Source organism: Coloeus monedula (assembly GCF_965178545.1).
Source record: "Coloeus monedula genome assembly, chromosome: 14".
In the NCBI taxonomy this organism is placed as follows: domain Eukaryota; kingdom Metazoa; phylum Chordata; class Aves; order Passeriformes; family Corvidae; genus Coloeus; species Coloeus monedula.
Genome location: NC_138794.1, coordinates 19,367,982 through 19,387,027, shown reverse-complemented (window position 1 = coordinate 19,387,027; position 19,046 = coordinate 19,367,982).

Here is a 19,046-nt window from a genome sequence, read left to right as displayed (position 1 = left end):
CACTGAGCGACCCATGGAGGTGGCACTGGGTAACCTCATGGAGGTGGCACCAGGTATTCTGTGGAGGTGGCACCGAGTGTCACATGTTGGAGGCACTTAGTGACCCATGGAGGTGGCACTGAGTGACCCTATGGAGGTGGCACCGGGTGTCCCATGGAGGTGGCAGTTAGTTTCCTATTGAGGTGGCACCGAGTGTCACATGGTGGTGGCACCGAGTGACCCATGGAGGTGGCATCGGGTAGCCCATGGAGGTGGCACTGGGTGACCCCATAGAGGTGGCACTGAGTGAGCCATAGGGGTGGCACTTAGTGACCCATGGAGGTGGCACCAAGTGTCCCATGGAGGTGGCACCAAATGACCCCTTGGAGGTGGCACTGAGTATCCCACAGAGGTGGCAGTGAGTGTCCCATGGAGGTGGCACTGAGTGACTCCACAGAGGTAGCCCTGAATGACCTCATGGAGGTGGAACCGAGTGACCTAACAGAGGTGGCACTGAGTGACCCATGGAGGTGGCACCGGGTGTCCCATGGAGGTGGCATTGACAGACGCATGGAGGTGGCACTGAGTCTCCCATAGAGGTGGCAGCGGGTGTCCCATGGAGGTGGCAGTGAGTGAAATAACAGAGGTGGCACTGAGTCACTCATGAAGGTGGCACTGACTGACCCATGGAGGTGGCATAGAGTGACCTCATGGAGGTGGCATTGACTGACTCATGAAGGTGGCACTAACAGACCCATGGATGTGGCACTGAGTGACCCATGGAGGTGGCACTGAGTGTCCCACAGAGGTGGCACCGAGTGACCCATGGAGGTGGCACTGGCTATCCTCATGGAGGTGGCACTGAGTGACCTCATGGAGGTGTCATAGAGTGTCCTGTGGAGGTGGCACTGAGTGTCACATGTTGGTGGCACTGACTGACCCATGGAGGTGGCACCGAGTGACCCTAAGGAGGTGTCACTTAGCGACCCTAGAAGGTGGCACTGAGTTTCCTATTGAGGTGGCACATGGTGGTGGCACTGAGTGAGCCATAGGGGTGGCACTTAGTGACCCAGGGAGGTGGCACTGTGTGTCCCATGGAGGTGGCACTGTGTGTCCCATGGAGGTGGCACTGAGTGACCCATGGAGGTGGCACCCAATAATCCATGGAGGTGGCACCGAGTGACCCATGGAGGTGGCACCGGGTGTCCCATGGAGGTGGCACTTAGTGACCCCATGGAGGTGGCACTGACTGTACCATGGAGGTGGCATTAACTGACCCATGGAGGTGGCACTGAGTGACCCCATGGAGGTGGCACTGTGTGTCCCATGGAGGTGGCAGTGAGTGACCCCATGGAGGTGGCACCGAGTGACCTCATGGAGGTGGCACTGAATGTCCCATGGAGGTGGCAGCGGATGTCCCATGGAGGTGGCAGTGAGTGAAATAACAGAGGTGGCACTGAGTCACCCATGAAGGTGACACCAAGTGACCCATGGGGGTGGCACCACGTAATCCATGGAGATGTCACAGAGTGACCCCATGGAGGTGGCTCCGGTTGTCCCATGGATGTGGCACTGAGTTACCCCATGGAGGTGGCACCGAGTGTCCCATGGTGATGGCACTGAGTGACCCATGGAGGTGGCATTAACTGACCCATGGAGGTGACACTGGGTGTCCCATGGAGGTGGCACCGAGTGACCCATGAAGGTGGCACTGAGTGACCTCATGGAGGTGGCACCGAATGTTCTGTGGAGGTGGCACCGAGTGTTACACGGATGTGGCACCGAGCGTCACATGGTGGTGGCACCGAGTGACCCATGGAGGTGGCAGTGAGTCACCCTATCGAGGTGGCAATGAGCGACCCATGGAGGTGGCAGCGGGTGTCCCATGGAGGTGGCACTGACTGACCCATGGAGGTGGCACTGAGTGTCCCCATAGAGGTGGAACCGAGTGCCCCACAGAGGTGGCACTGACTGACCCATGGAGGTGGCACTGAGGTACCCCATGGAGGTGGCACCGAGTGCCCTCATGGAGGTGGCACTGAGTGACCCATTGAGGTGTCATAGGGTGTCCTGTGGAGGTGGCACTGAGTGTCTCATGTTGGTGGCACTGACTGACCCATGGAGGTGGCACTGAGTGACCCATGGAAGTGGCACCGAGTGACCCTGTGGAGGTGGCAGTGAGTGACCCTTGGAGGAGGCACTGAGTGTCCTATTGAGGTGGCACCGAGTGTCCCTGGAAATGGCAGTGAGTGACCCATGGAGGTGGCACTGCGTGTCCCATGGAGGTGGCTGCGGATGACCCATGGAGGTGGCAGTGAATGAAATGATAGAGGTGGCACTGAGTCACCCTTGAAGGTAATACCAAGTGACCCATGGAGGTGGCACTGAGTGACCTCATGGAGGTGGCACCGAGTGTTCTGTGGAGGTGGCACCGAGTGTTACACGGATGTGGCACTGAGTGTCACATGGTGGTGGCACCTAGTGACCCATGGAGGTGGCAGTGAGTCACTCTATGGAGGTGGCAATGAGCGACCCATGGAGGTGGCACCGAATGACCCATGGAGGTGGCACTGGCTATCCTCATGGAGGTGGCACTGAGTGACCTCACATAGGTGGCTCCGAGTAAACCCATGGAGGTGGCACTGAGTGTCCTGTGGAGGTGGCACCGAGTGACCTCATGGAGGTGTCATAGGGTGTCCTGTGGAGGTGGCACTGAGTGTCACATGTTGGTGGCACTCACTGACCCATGGAGGGGGCACCGAGTGACCCTAAGGAGGTGGCACTGAGCGACCCTAGGAGGTGGCACTGAGTTTCCTATTGAGGTGGCACTGAGTGTCACATGGTGGTGGCACTGAGTGAGCCATAGGGATGGCACTTAGTGACCCATGGAGGTGGCACTAAGTGTCCCATGGAGGTGGCACCGAATGACCCATGGAGGTGGCACTGAGTGACCCTATGGAGGTGGCACCGGGTGTCCCATGGAGGTGGCAGTGAGTTTCCTATTGAGGTGGCACCGAGTGTCACATGGTGGTGGCACCGAGTGACCCATGGAGGTGGCATCGGGTAGCCCATGGAGGTGGCACCGGGTGACCCCATAGAGGTGGCACTGAGTGAGCCATAGGGGTGGCACTTAGTGACCCAGGGATGTGGCACCGGGGGTCCCATGGAAGTGGCACCGAGTGTCCCATAGAGATGGCAGTGAGTGACCTCATGGAGGTGGCACTGAGTGACCCATGGAGGAGGCATTTGCTGGCCCCATGGAGGTGGCAGTGAATGTCCAATGGAGATGGCACAGAGTGAACTCATGGACCTGGAACTGGCTGACCGATGGAGGTGGCACCGAGTGAGCCATGGAGGTGGCACCGAGTGACCCCATGGGGGCGGCAAAAGTGTTCCCTGGAAGTGGCTATGAGTGACCTCATGGAGGTGGCACCGAGTGTCCCATGGAGGTGGCACTGAGTGACCCATGGAGGTGGCATTGGCTATCCTCATGGAGGTGGCACTGAGTGACCTCATGGAGGTGTCATAGAGTGTCCTGTGGAGGTGGCACTGAGTGTCACATGTTGGTGGCACTGACTGACCCATGGAGGTGGCACCGAGTGACCCTAAGGAGGTGTCACTTAGCGACCCTAGGAGGTGGCACTGAGTTTCCTATTGAGGTGGCACATGGTGGTGGCACTGAGTGAGCCATAGGGATGGCACTTAGTGACCCAGGGAGGTGGCACTGTGTGTCCCAGGGAGGTGGCACTGTGTGTCCCATGGAGGTGGCACTGAGTGACCCATGGAGGTGGCACCCAATAATCCATGGAGGTGGCACCGAGTGACCCATGGAGGTGGCACCGGGTGTCCCATGGAGGTGGCACTTAGTGACCCCATGGAGGTGGCACTGACTGTACCATGGAGGTGGCATTAACTGACCCATGGAGGTGGCACTGAGTGACCCCATGGAGGTGGCACTGTGTGTCCCATGGAGGTGGCAGTGAGTGACCCCATGGAGGTGGCACCGAGTGACCTCATGGAGGTGGCACTGAATGTCCCATGGAGGTGGCAGCGGATGTCCCATGGAGGTGGCAGTGAGTGAAATAACAGAGGTGGCACTGAGTCACCCATGAAGGTGACACCAAGTGACCCATGGGGGTGGCACCACGTAATCCATGGAGATGTCACAGAGTGACCCCATGGAGGTGGCTCCGGTTGTCCCATGGATGTGGCACTGAGTGACCCCATGGAGGTGGCACCGAGTGTCCCATGGTGATGGCACTGAGTGACCCATGGAGGTGGCATTAACTGACCCATGGAGGTGACACTGGGTGTCCCATGGAGGTGGCACCGAGTGACCCATGAAGGTGGCACTGAGGGACACCATGGAGGTGGCACCGAATGTTCTGTGGAGGTGGCACCGAGTGTTACACGGATGTGGCACCGAGCGTCACATGGTGGTGGCACCGAGTGACCCATGGAGGTGGCAGTGAGTCACCCTATCGAGGTGGCAATGAGCGACCCATGGAGGTGGCAGCGGGTGTCCCATGGAGGTGGCACTGACTGACCTCATGGAGGTGGCACTGAGTGTCCCCATAGAGGTGGCACCGAGTGCCCCACAGAGGTGGCACTGACTGACCCATGGAGGTGGCACTGAGGTACCCCATGGAGGTGGCACCGAGTGCCCTCATGGAGGTGGCACTGAGTGACCCATTGAGGTGTCATAGGGTGTCCTGTGGAGGTGGCACTGAGTGTCTCATGTTGGTGGCACTGACTGACCCATGGAGGTGGCACTGAGTGACCCATGGAAGTGGCACCGAGTGACCCTGTGGAGGTGGCAGTGAGTGACCCTTGGAGGAGGCACTGAGTGTCCTATTGAGGTGGCACCGAGTGTCCCTGGAGATGGCAGTGAGTGACCCATGGAGGTGGCACTGCGTGTCCCATGGAGGTGGCTGCGGATGACCCATGGAGGTGGCAGTGAATGAAATGATAGAGGTGGCACTGAGTCACCCTTGAAGGTAATACCAAGTGACCCATGGAGGTGGCACTGAGTGACCTCATGGAGGTGGCACCGAGTGTTCTGTGGAGGTGGCACCGAGTGTTACACGGATGTGGCACTGAGTGTCACATGGTGGTGGCACCTAGTGACCCATGGAGGTGGCAGTGAGTCACTCTATGGAGGTGGCAATGAGCGACCCATGGAGGTGGCACCGAATGACCCATGGAGGTGGCACTGGCTATCCTCATGGAGGTGGCACTGAGTGACCTCACATAGGTGGCTCCGAGTAAACCCATGGAGGTGGCACTGAGTGTCCTGTGGAGGTGGCACCGAGTGACCTCATGGAGGTGTCATAGGGTGTCCTGTGGAGGTGGCACTGAGTGTCACATGTTGGTGGCACTCACTGACCCATGGAGGGGGCACCGAGTGACCCTAAGGAGGTGGCACTGAGCGACCCTAGGAGGTGGCACTGAGTTTCCTATTGAGGTGGCACTGAGTGTCACATGGTGGTGGCACTGAGTGAGCCATAGGGTGGCACTTAGTGACCCATGGAGGTGGCACTAAGTGTCCCATGGAGGTGGCACCGAATGACCCATGGAGGTGGCACTGAGTGACCCTATGGAGGTGGCACCGGGTGTCCCATGGAGGTGGCAGTGAGTTTCCTATTGAGGTGGCACCGAGTGTCACATGGTGGTGGCACCGAGTGACCCATGGAGGTGGCATCGGGTAGCCCATGGAGGTGGCACCGGGTGACCCCATAGAGGTGGCACTGAGTGAGCCATAGGGGTGGCACTTAGTGACCCAGGGATGTGGCACCGGGGGTCCCATGGAAGTGGCACCGAGTGTCCCATAGAGATGGCAGTGAGTGACCTCATGGAGGTGGCACTGAGTGACCCATGGAGGAGGCATTTGCTGGCCCCATGGAGGTGGCACTGAATGTCCAATGGAGATGGCACAGAGTGAACTCATGGACCTGGAACTGGCTGACCGATGGAGGTGGCACCGAGTGAGCCATGGAGGTGGCACCGAGTGACCCCATGGGGGCGGCAAAAGTGTTCCCTGGAAGTGGCTATGAGTGACCTCATGGAGGTGGCACCGAGTGTCCCATGGAGGTGGCACTGAGTGACCCATGGAGGTGGCACTGACTGACCCATGGAGGTGGCACTGAGTGTCCCAAGGAGGTGGCACCGGTTGTCCCTTGGAGGTGGTGCCGAGTAATCCATGGAGGTGGGACAGAGTGACCCATGGAGGTGGCACCGAGTGTCCCATGGAGGTGGCACCGAATGACCCATGGAGGTGGCACTGAGTGCCCCACAGAGGTGGCAGTGAGTGTCCCATGGAAGTGGCACTGAGTGACCCCACAGAGGTAGCCCTGAGTGACCTCATGGAGGTGGCACCGAGTGTCACATGTTGGTGGCACTGAGTGACACAAGGAGGTGGCACTGAATAACCCATGGAGGTGGCACCGAGTAATCCATGGAGGTGGCACCGAGTGGTCCATGGAGGTGGCAGCGGTAGCCCATGGAGGTGGCACTGAGTGACCCCATGGAGGTGGCACTGCGTGTCCCATGGAGGTGGCTGCGGATGTCCCATGGAGGTGGCAGTGAATGAAATGACAGAGGTGGCACTGAGTCACCCTTGAAGGTAATACCAAGTGACCCATGGAGGTGGCACTGAGTGACCTCATGGAGGTGGCACCGAGTGTTCTGTGGAGGTGGCACCGAGTGTTACACGGATGTGGCACTGAGTGTCACATGGTGGTGGCACCTAGTGACCCATGGAGGTGGCAGTGAGTCACCCTATGGAGGTGGCAATGAGCGACCCATGGAGGTGGCACCGAATGACCCATTTAGGTGGCACTGGCTATCCTCATGGAGGTGGCACTGAATGACCTCACATAGGTGGCTCCGAGTAAACCCGTGGAGGTGGCACTGAGTGTCCTGTGGAGGTGGCACCGAGTGACCTCATGGAGGTGTCATAGGGTGTCCTGTGGAGGTGGCACTGAGTGTCACATGTTGGTGGCACTCACTGACCCATGGAGGGGGCACCGAGTGACCCTAAGGAGGTGGCACTGAGCGACCCTAGGAGGTGGCACTGAGTTTCCTATTGAGGTGGCACTGAGTGTCACATGGTGGTGGCACTGAGTGAGCCATAGGGATGGCACTTAGTGACCCATGGAGGTGGCACTAAGTGTCCCATGGAGGTGGCACCGAATGACCCATGGAGGTGGCACTGAGGGACCCCATAGAGGTGGCACTGAGTGTACCATGGAGGTGGCATTAACTGACCCATGGAGGTGGCACTGAGTGACCCCATGGAGGTGGCACTGGGTGTCCCATGGAGGTGGCATCGAATGACCCCATGGAGGTGGCACCGAATGACCCATGGAGGTGGCACTGAGGGACCCCATGGAGGTGGCACCGAGTGCCCTCATGGAGGTGGCAGTGAGTGTCCCAAGGAGGTGGCACCAAGTCTTCTGTGGAGTTGGCACCGAGTGTGACATGGATGTGGCACCGAGAGCCCCATGGAGGTGGCACCGAGTGTCCCATGGAGGTGGCACTGAGTGACCCATGAGGGTGGCATTGACAGACCCCATGGAGGTGGCACTGAGTAACCCATGGAGGTGGCACCGGGTGTACCATGGAGGTGGCATTAACTGACCCATGGAGGTGGCACTGACTGACCCATGGAGGTGGCATCGAATGACCCCATGGAGGTGGCACCTGGTGTCCCATGGAGGTGGCACCGAATGACCCATGGAGGTGGCATTGACTGACCCATGGAGGTGGCACTGAGGGACACCATGGAGGTGGCACCGAGTGCCCTCATGGAGGTGGCACTGAGTGTCCCACAGAGGTGGCACTTAGTGACCCATGGAGGTGGCAGCAAGTGACCCGTGGAGGTGGCACCGAATGACCCATGGAGGTGGTACTGAGTGCCCCACAGGTGGCACCAACTGAGCCATGGAGGTGGCACTGAGTGTCCCAAGGAGGTGGCACCAAGTCTTCTGTGGAGGTGGCACCGAGTGTGACATGGATGTGGCACCGAGAGCCCCATGGAGGTGGCACCGAGTGTCCCATGGAGGTGGCACTGAGTGACCCATGAGGGTGGCATTGACAGACCCCATGGAGGTGGCACTGAGTAACCCATGGAGGTGGCACCGGGTGTACCATGGAGGTGGCATTAACTGACCCATGGAGGTGGCACTGAGTGACCCCATGGAGGTGGCACTGACTGTACCATGGAGGTGGCATTAATTGACCCGTGGAGGTGGCACTGAGTGACCCCATGGAGGTGGCACTGAGTGTCCCATGGAGGTGGCACTGAGTGACCTCATGGAGGTGGCACTGAGTGTCCCATGGAGGTGGCAGCGGATGTCCCATGGAGGTGGCAGTGAGTGAAATAACAGAGGTGGCACAGAGTCACCCATGAAGGTGACACCAAGTGACCCATGGAGGTGGCACCGCGTAATCCATGGAGATGTCACTGAGTGATCCCATGGAGGTGGCTCCGGTTGTCCCATGGAGGTGGCACTGAGTGACCCCATGGAGGTGGCACTGGGTGTCCCATGGAGGTGGCACTGAGTAACCCATGGAGGTGGCACCGGGTTTTCCATGGAGGTGTCACTGAGTGTCCCATGGTGGTGGCACTGAGTGACCCATGGAGGTGGCACTGAGTGACCCTATGGAGGTGGCACTGAGGGACCCCATGGAGATGGCACTGAGTGTCCCACAGAGGTGGCAATGAGCGACCCATGGAGGTGGCACGGGGTTTCCCATGGAGGTGGCACTGACTGTCCCATGGAGGTGGCACTGACAGACCCATGGAGGTGGCACTGAGGGACCCCATGGAGGTGGCACCGAGTGCCCTCATGGAGGTGGCACTGAGTGTCCCACAGAGGTGGCACTTAGTGACCCATGGAGGTGGCAGCAAGTGACCTGTGGATGTGGCACCGAATGACCCATGGAGATGGCACTGAGTGTCCTGTGGAGGTGGCACCAAGTCTTCTGTGGAGATGGCACCGAGTGTGACATGGATGTGGCACTGACTGTCCCATGGAGGTGGCGCTGAGTGACCCATGGAGGTGGCACAGAGTGACCCACAGAGGTGGCACTGCGTAACCCATGGAGGTGGCACCGAATAATCCATGGAGGTGGCACCGAATGACCCATGGAGGTGGCATTGACTGATCCATGGAAGTGGCACTGAGTGACCCCATGGAGGTGGCACTGAGTGCCCTCATGGAGGTGGCACTGAGTGTCCCACAGAGGTGGCACTTAGTGACCCATGGAGGTGGCAGCAAGTGACCCGTGGAGGTGGCACCGAATGACCCATGGAGGTGGCACTGAGTGCCCCACAGGTGGCACCAACTGAGCCATGGAGGTGGCACTGAGTGCCCCAAGGAGGTGGCACCAAGTCTTCTGTGGAGGTGGCACCGAGTGTCCCATGGAGGTGGCACCGAGTGTCCCATGGTGGTGGCACCGGGTGTCCCATGGAGGTGGCACTGAGTGACCCATGGAGGTGGCACCGAATAATCCATGGAGGTGGCACCGAGTGACCCATGGAGGTGGCACCGGGTGTCCCATGGAGGTGGCACTGAGTGACCCCATGGAGGTGGCACTGGGTGTACCATGGAGGTGGCATTAACTGACCCATGGAGGTGGCACTGAGGGACCCCATGGAGGTGGCACTGAGTGTCCCAAGGAGGTGGCACCAAGTCTTCTGTGGAGGTGGCACCGAGTGTCCCATGGAGGTGGCACTGAGTGACCCCATGGAGGTGGCACCGAGTGACCTCATGGAGGTGGCAGTGAGTGTCCCATGGAGGTGGCAGCGGATGTCCCATGGAGGTGGCAGTGAGTGAAATAACAGAGGTGGCACAGAGTCACCCATGAAGGTGGCACCAAGTGACCCATGGAGGTGGCACCACGTAATCCATGGAGATGTCACTGAGTGACCCCATGGAGGTGGCTCCGGTTGTCCCATGGAGGTGGCAGTGAGTTACCCATGGAAGTGGCACCAAATAATCCATGTAGGTGGCACCGAGTGATCCATGGAGGTGGCACTAAGTGTCCCATGGAGGTGGCACTGTGTGTCCTGTGGAGGTGGCACCGAATGACCCAAGGAGGTGGCACCGTGTCACCCATGGAGGTGGCACTGAGTGACCCATGGAGGTGGCACTGAGGGACCCCATGGAGGTGGCACCGGGTGCCCTCATGGAGGTGGCACTGAGTGTCCCAAAGAGGTGGCACTTAGTGACCCATGGAGGTGGCAGCAACTGACCCATGGAGGTGGCTCCAAATGACCCATGGAGGTGGCACTGAGTGTCCTGTGGAGGTGGCACCGACTAACCCATGGAGGTGGCACCGGGTGTACCATGGAGGTGGCATTAACTGACCCATGGAGGTGGCACTGAGTGACCCCATGGAGGTGGCACTGACTGTACCATGGAGGTGGCATTAATTGACCCGTGGAGGTGGCACTGAGTGACCCCATGGAGGTGGCACTGAGTGTCCCATGGAGGTGGCACTGAGTGACCCCATGGAGGTGGCACTGAGTGACCTCATGGAGGTGGCACTGAGTGTCCCATGGAGGTGGCAGCGGATGTCCCATGGAGGTGGCAGTGAGTGAAATAACAGAGGTGGCACAGAGTCACCCATGAAGGTGACACCAAGTGACCCATGGAGGTGGCACCGCGTAATCCATGGAGATGTCACTGAGTGATCCCATGGAGGTGGCTCCGGTTGTCCCATGGAGGTGGCACTGAGTGACCCCATGGAGGTGGCACTGGGTGTCCCATGGAGGTGGCACTGAGTAACCCATGGAGGTGGCACCGGGTTTTCCATGGAGGTGTCACTGAGTGTCCCATGGAGGTGGCACTGAGTGACCCATGGAGGTGGCACTGAGGGACCCCATGGAGATGGCACTGAGTGTCCCACAGAGGTGGCAATGAGCGACCCATGGAGGTGGCACGGGGTTTCCCATGGAGGTGTCACTGACTGTCCCATGGAGGTGGCACTGACTGACCCATGGAGGTGGCACTGAGGGACCCCATGGAGGTGGCACCGAGTGCCCTCATGGAGGTGGCACTGAGTGTCCCACAGAGGTGGCACTTAGTGACCCATGGAGGTGGCAGCAAGTGACCTGTGGATGTGGCACCGAATGACCCATGGAGATGGCACTGAGTGTCCTGTGGAGGTGGCACCAAGTCTTCTGTGGAGATGGCACCGAGTGTGACATGGATGTGGCACTGACTGTCCCATGGAGGTGGCGCTGAGTGACCCATGGAGGTGGCACAGAGTGACCCACAGAGGTGGCACTGCGTAACCCATGGAGGTGGCACCGAATAATCCATGGAGGTGGCACCGAATGACCCATGAAGGTGGCATTGACTGATCCATGGAAGTGGCACTGAGTGACCCCATGGAGGTGGCACTGAGTGCCCTCATGGAGGTGGCACTGAGTGTCCCACAGAGGCGGCACTTAGTGACCCATGGAGGTGGCAGCAAGTGACCCGTGGAGGTGGCACCGAATGACCCATGGAGGTGGCACTGAGTGCCCCACAGGTGGCACCAACTGAGCCATGGAGGTGGCACTGAGTGTCCCATGGAGGTGGCACCGAGTGTCCCATGGTGGTGGCACCGGGTGTCCCATGGAGGTGGCACTGAGTGACCCCATGGAGGTGGCACCGAATAATCCATGTAGGTGGCACCGAGTGACCCATGGAGGTGGCACCGGGTGTCCCATGGAGGTGGCACTGAGTGACCCCATGGAGGTGGCACTGGGTGTACCATGGAGGTGGCATTAACTGACCCATGGAGGTGGCACTGAGGGACCCCATGGAGGTGGCACTGAGTGTCCCAAGGAGGTGGCACCAAGTCTTCTGTGGAGGTGGCACCGAGTGTCCCATGGAGGTGGCACTGAGTGACCCCATGGAGGTGGCACCGAGTGACCTCATGGAGGTGGCAGTGAGTGTCCCATGGAGGTGGCAGCGGATGTCCCATGGAGGTGGCAGTGAGTGAAATAACAGAGGTGGCACAGAGTCACCCATGAAGGTGGCACCAAGTGACCCATGGAGGTGGCACCACGTAATCCATGGAGATGTCACTGAGTGACCCCATGGAGGTGGCTCCGGTTGTCCCATGGAGGTGGCAGTGAGTTACCCATGGAAGTGGCACCAAATAATCCATGTAGGTGGCACCGAGTGACCCATGGAGGTGGCACTAAGTGTCCCATGGAGGTGGCACTGTGTGTCCTGTGGAGGTGGCACCGAATGACCCAAGGAGGTGGCACCGTGTCACCCATGGAGGTGGCACTGAGTGACCCATGGAGGTGGCACTGAGGGACCCCATGGAGGTGGCACCGGGTGCCCTCATGGAGGTGGCACTGAGTGTCCCAAAGAGGTGGCACTTAGTGACCCATGGAGGTGGCTCCAAATGACCCATGGAGGTGGCACTGAGTGTCCTGTGGAGGTGGCACCGACTAACCCATGGAGGTGGCACCGGGTGTACCATGGAGGTGGCATTAACTGACCCATGGAGGTGGCACTGAGGGACCCCATGGAGGTGGCACTGACTGTACCATGGAGGTGGCATTAATTGACCCGTGGAGGTGGCACTGAGTGTCCCCATGGAGGTGGCACTGAGTGTCCCATGGAGGTGGCACTGAGTGACCTCATGGAGGTGGCACTGAGTGTCCCATGGAGGTGGCAGTGAGTGAAATAACAGAGGTGGCACTGAGTCACCCATGAAGGTGACACCAAGTGACCCATGGAGGTGGCACCGCGTAATCCATGGAGATGTCACTGAGTGATCCCATGGAGGTGGCTCCGGTTGTCCCATGGAGGTGGCACTGAGTGACCCCATGGAGGTGGCACTGGGTGTCCCATGGAGGTGGCACTGAGTAACCCATGGAGGTGGCACCGGGTTTTCCATGGAGGTGTCACTGAGTGTCCCATGGTGGTGGCACTGAGTGACCCATGGAGGTGGCACTGAGTGACCCTATGGAGGTGGCACTGAGGGACCCCATGGAGATGGCACTGAGTGTCCCACAGAGGTGGCAATGAGCGACCCATGGAGGTGGCACGGGGTTTCCCATGGAGGTGTCACTGACTGTCCCATGGAGGTGGCACTGACTGACCCATGGAGGTGGCACTGAGGGACCCCATGGAGGTGGCACCGAGTGCCCTCATGGAGGTGGCACTGAGTGTCCCACAGAGGTGGCACTTAGTGACCCATGGAGGTGGCAGCAAGTGACCTGTGGATGTGGCACCGAATGACCCATGGAGATGGCACTGAGTGTCCTGTGGAGGTGGCACCAAGTCTTCTGTGGAGATGGCACCGAGTGTGACATGGATGTGGCACTGACTGTCCCATGGAGGTGGCGCTGAGTGACCCATGGAGGTGGCACAGAGTGACCCACAGAGGTGGCACTGCGTAACCCATGGAGGTGGCACCGAATAATCCATGGAGGTGGCACCGAATGACCCATGGAGGTGGCATTGACTGATCCATGGAAGTGGCACTGAGTGACCCCATGGAGGTGGCACTGAGTGCCCTCATGGAGGTGGCACTGAGTGTCCCACAGAGGTGGCACTTAGTGACCCATGGAGGTGGCAGCAAGTGACCCGTGGAGGTGGCACCGAATGACCCATGGAGGTGGCACTGAGTGCCCCACAGGTGGCACCAACTGAGCCATGGAGGTGGCACTGAGTGCCCCAAGGAGGTGGCACCAAGTCTTCTGTGGAGGTGGCACCGAGTGTCCCATGGAGGTGGCACCGAGTGTCCCATGGTGGTGGCACCGGGTGTCCCATGGAGGTGGCACTGAGTGACCCCATGGAGGTGGCACCGAATAATCCATGTAGGTGGCACCGAGTGACCCATGGAGGTGGCACCGGGTGTCCCATGGAGGTGGCACTGAGTGACCCCATGGAGGTGGCACTGGGTGTACCATGGAGGTGGCATTAACTGACCCATGGAGGTGGCACTGAGGGACCCCATGGAGGTGGCACTGAGTGTCCCAAGGAGGTGGCACCAAGTCTTCTGTGGAGGTGGCACCGAGTGTCCCATGGAGGTGGCACTGAGTGACCCCATGGAGGTGGCACCGAGTGACCTCATGGAGGTGGCAGTGAGTGTCCCATGGAGGTGGCAGCGGATGTCCCATGGAGGTGGCAGTGAGTGAAATAACAGAGGTGGCACAGAGTCACCCATGAAGGTGGCACCAAGTGACCCATGGAGGTGGCACCACGTAATCCATGGAGATGTCACTGAGTGACCCCATGGAGGTGGCTCCGGTTGTCCCATGGAGGTGGCAGTGAGTTACCCATGGAAGTGGCACCAAATAATCCATGTAGGTGGCACCGAGTGACCCATGGAGGTGGCACTAAGTGTCCCATGGAGGTGGCACTGTGTGTCCTGTGGAGGTGGCACCGAATGACCCAAGGAGGTGGCACCGTGTCACCCATGGAGGTGGCACTGAGTGACCCATGGAGGTGGCACTGAGGGACCCCATGGAGGTGGCACCGGGTGCCCTCATGGAGGTGGCACTGTGTCCCAAAGAGGTGGCAATTAGTGACCCATGGAGGTGGCAGCAATTGACCCATGGAGGTGGCTCCGAATGACCCATGGAGGTGGCACTGAGTGTCCTGTGGAGGTGGCACCGACTAACCCATGGAGGTGGCACCGATTGTCCCAAGGAGGTGGCACTGAGTGTTCTGTGGAGATGGCACTGATTGTGACATGGAGGTGGCACCGAGTGTCCCATGGAGGTGGCACCGAGTGTCCCATGGTGGTGGCACTGAGTGACTCATGGAGGTGGCACTGAGTGACCCCATGGAGGTGGAACCGAGTGACCCATGGAGCTGTCACCAGTTGTCCCATGGAGGTGGCACTTGCTGACCCATGGAGGTTGCACTTAGTGACCCATGGAGGTGACACCGAGGGTCTCATTGTGGTGGCATTGTGTGACCCATGGAGGTGGCACCGACTGACCTATGATGGTGGCACTGGCCAAGCTCGTCAGGGCTCGGGAACAGCGCCAATGTCCTGGCGGGGCGAAACCTCGTTCTTGGGGAGCTGGAGGAGCCGTGAGGGACTTGGGAACGGCCCCAAGGTCCTGGCAGGGCAAAATCTTCTCCCTGGCGAGCTCTGAGGCCATCCCTGGGGTGACCCCAGCTGGGCAGGACTCGAGTGACTGTGCCAAGGTCCTGGCAGGACGAAACCTCGTCATTGGGGAGGTGGAGGAGCCGTGAAGGACTCGAGTTCCTGTGCCAAGGTCCTGGCAGGGTAAAAGCTCATCCTCAGAGGGCTGGAAGAGCCGTGAAGGACTCGAGTGCCTGCGCCAAGGTCCTGGCAGGGTAAAAGCTCATCCTCAGAGGGCTGGAAGAGCCGTGAAGGACTCGAGTGCCTGTGCCAAGGTCCTGGCAGGGTAAAAGCTCATCCTCAGGGGGCTGTGGGAGCATCCCTGGGGTGACCCCAGCCGGGCAGGACCCAGGAACTCCCCAGGGGTGCCAGGAATGGCCCAAGCCAGCTCGAGATGAACCCTTTATTACTCGATTAATTAATGAAGCCGATTGATTGATTCATTAATTAATATCCCTGTGGAATAAATGACATCCAATGACAAATGAATGCCGCAAAGTAAGTGAGAGGTCACTGACGGGGGCGTGTCCTCCTGGGTGGCCCGGGCGGCAGGGGGACACTTGGGGACACTTGGGGACACTTGGGGACACCCTGTACCTGGCAGGGAGACACTGAGGACACCTGGGGACACTTGGGGACATTTGGGGACACCTTGTCCCTGGAAGGGGGGACACTTGGGGACACTTGGGGACACTTGGGGACACTTGGGCACCCTATCCCTGGCCGGGGGGACACCTGGGGACATTTGAGGACCCCTTGTCCCTAGGAGGGGGGACACTTCGGGACATTTGGGCACACTTGGGGACACCTGGGGACACCTTGTCCCTGGCAGGGGTGACACCTTGGGACACTTGGGGACACTTGGGGACACCTGGGGACACTTGGTGACACCCTGTCCCTGGAAGGGGGACACTGGGGACACCTGGGGACACCTGGGGACACCTTGTCCCTGGCAGGGGTGACACCTTGGGACACGTGGGGACACTTGAGGACACCTGGGGACACTTGGGGACACCCTGTACCTGTCAAGGGGACACTTGGGGACACTTGGAGACACTTGGTGACACCTTGTCCCTGGAAGGGGGACACTGGGGACACGTGGGGACACTTGGGGACTCTTGGGGACACTTGGGGACACCTGGGGACACTTGTGCACCCCTGGTGGCCCGGCCCGGCCCGGGGTAGCCCCGGTGGCCCGCGGCTCGCGGGCGCCGAGCGGGGCTGGGTGTGACAAGGCAGAGCCACCGCCAGGGGGCGCCCTCGCACAGCGGCTCAGGGCCGGCGGCGGCTCTGGGGATACCGGGACCGGGATACTGGGGATACTGGGGATACTGGGGATACTGGGACACCAATACTGGGGATACTGGGACATCGATACTGGGGATACTGGGGACACTGGGGATACTGGGACCGCGATACTGGGGATACTGGGGATACTGGGACACCGATACTGGGGATACTGGGGGTACTGAGGACACTGGGTACACTGGGGACACTGGGGATACTGGGGGTACTGGAGACCCTGGGGTCACTGGTGACACACGTGTGACACTGGGACACCGACACTGGGGACACTGGGGACACACATGTGACACTGGGACACTGGGCACACTGGGGACACACGTGTGACACTGGGGACACTGGGGTCACTCGGGTCACTGGGGTCACACGTGTGACACTGGGGACACTGGGGTCACTCGGGTCACTGGGGTCACACGTGTGACACTGGGGACACTGGGGTCACTGGGGTCACACGTGTGACACTGGGGTCACTGGAGACACTGGGGTCACACGTGTGACACTGGGGTCACTGGGGAAACTGGGGACACACGTGGGACACTGGGACACTGGGGAAACTGGGGACACTGGGGACACACGTGGGACACTGGGGACACTGGGGTCACTGGGGTCACACGTGTGACACTGGGGACACTGGGGACAGGGTGACACTGGGGACCCCGATACTGGGGACACTGGGGACACTGGTGACACACGTGTGACACTGGGGACACTGGGACACCGACACTAGGGACACTGGGGACACACGTGTGACACTGGGAACACTGGGGCCTGGAGGAGCAGGATCAGCTTTTTCCTGCCCCAATCCTGCCCCAAAACTCATCGATCCCACAAAAACGGGGCTGAAACTTCCAAGGGGAAAGAACAGCGCCCAAAAAAACCCCAAATCCTGGGAAAGAGGGTCTAAAAATTCCCCCCCCAAAAAATCCCACTGACCAAACGTCCCTTTGGAGCCAGGAAAATCCTGTTTTCCGGGAGGAACGGGAAACTCTGCGGGTGTTTTTAGGGCCAGAGTAGCTGTGCTGGAAGGGTACTGATGATCCTAACAGGATGGGATCAATAATTCACGGCCCCATCAATCCATTCCTAAAGCAACTCTGGGAAAAGGGATCCGGGAGCGGGAGAGAGGAAAAATGGGATGGAAAAAAAAGTGGGATAAATCCTGTCTGAGTGAGGAAATGGATTTGTGCCCTCCATCCTTCCAGCCCTGTGTCCATCCATCCCTCCATCCATCCATCCCTCCATCCATCCATCCATCCATCCATCCCTCCATCCATCCATCCATCCATCCCTCCATCCATCCCTCCATCCATCCATCCCTCCATCCATCCCTCCATCCATCCATCCCTCCATCCATCCATCCATCCATCCATCCATCCATCCCTCCATCCATAGGATATGGGGAATGGGGAATGGGGCCGATGTCTGTCACGACCCCCCCGAATCCCGACTGATCCCCCCCGGCCCTCCGGGTTGGGAATGGCGGGATCAGGAGCGGGGGAACCGCGGGCTGGCGGGGCGGGGAATCGATCCCACTCCCAAAATCGATGCTTCTCCCTCCAGGCGCTGAGTGTCGGAGGTGGGGGGGGGGGAACATCCCCCACGTCCAGGCGGGGCTCCCTTTATCCCGCTTTTCCAAGGCATGACCCCTCCGGGATGCGGATGCGGGAGCAGGGTCCCTTCTCGGGGTCCCCTGCGGGTTCCCCCCGCTCCCATCCCCGTCCTCCCTCTGGCTTTAAAACCCTTCTGCGCTCGCCGAGCGCCCGGACGGGGCCGCTGCAATTCCCGCCTGGATGGGGAATAGCGGCACGGGAAGGTCCGATCTTCCTTCCCCCGACCCCACAAGGCACGCCCGGCACGAGACGGGACGGCGAGAGCCGCGCCCCGACGGCACCGGGTGGAAAACCGGGAACGGGAAAGCGGCGGCGGAGCTCTGGAGAACGCCCGCGGCCTGAGCCGGACCCCGCGGGGTTTTTTTTTTGGGGGGGGGGAGGAGGGTGAGGTTTCCTCTATTTTTTGGGGTGTACCGGCGGTGCGGGAGCGGCCGCGGGTGGGCGGGAGGCGGCGGGTGGGTGGGTGGGTGGGTGGTGGGCTGGGAAAAGGGGGCGGCGAGCGGAGGGGGAGGCTGGCAGGAATGCAAATCGCTGCCTCTCTGGCAGCCCAGAGCCCGCACGGCCCCGCCGCCGCTCGCAGCTCAGCCCCGGAGCCGCGGGGGCAGCGGGCGGGGTCCCCCTCGGTTCCCCCCGCCCCTCCCGGCTGGCGAAGGCTCCGCAGGAGGAGGATGAGGAGCGCCGGGAAGGGCTGCGGGTGGCTTAGAGGCACCTAGGACAGGGTAAGTGGCGGTGGGGGACGGGGACAGGGGTGGGGACGGGAGAGGGGGAATAGGGCGAGGATGGACTGCGAGAGACGGGGGAAGCGAGGGAGGGAAGTGGGCACTGGGAGAGCCGGAGGGAAGGGAGAGGAAAGGGAAGAGGGAGGAATAATTGGGAAGGGAGAGGGATTGAAGCAGAGGATAAAGGAAATGAGGGTTAATTAATTATTTTGGAGGTGGGGGGGGAGGGAGGGAAGGAAAAGCCCGATCGAGCCGGGAAAAAAAAAGAGAGTGAGAAGGGTGGGAAAAGCCGGCCGGAGGGGAGGGAAGGAAAAGCCCCATG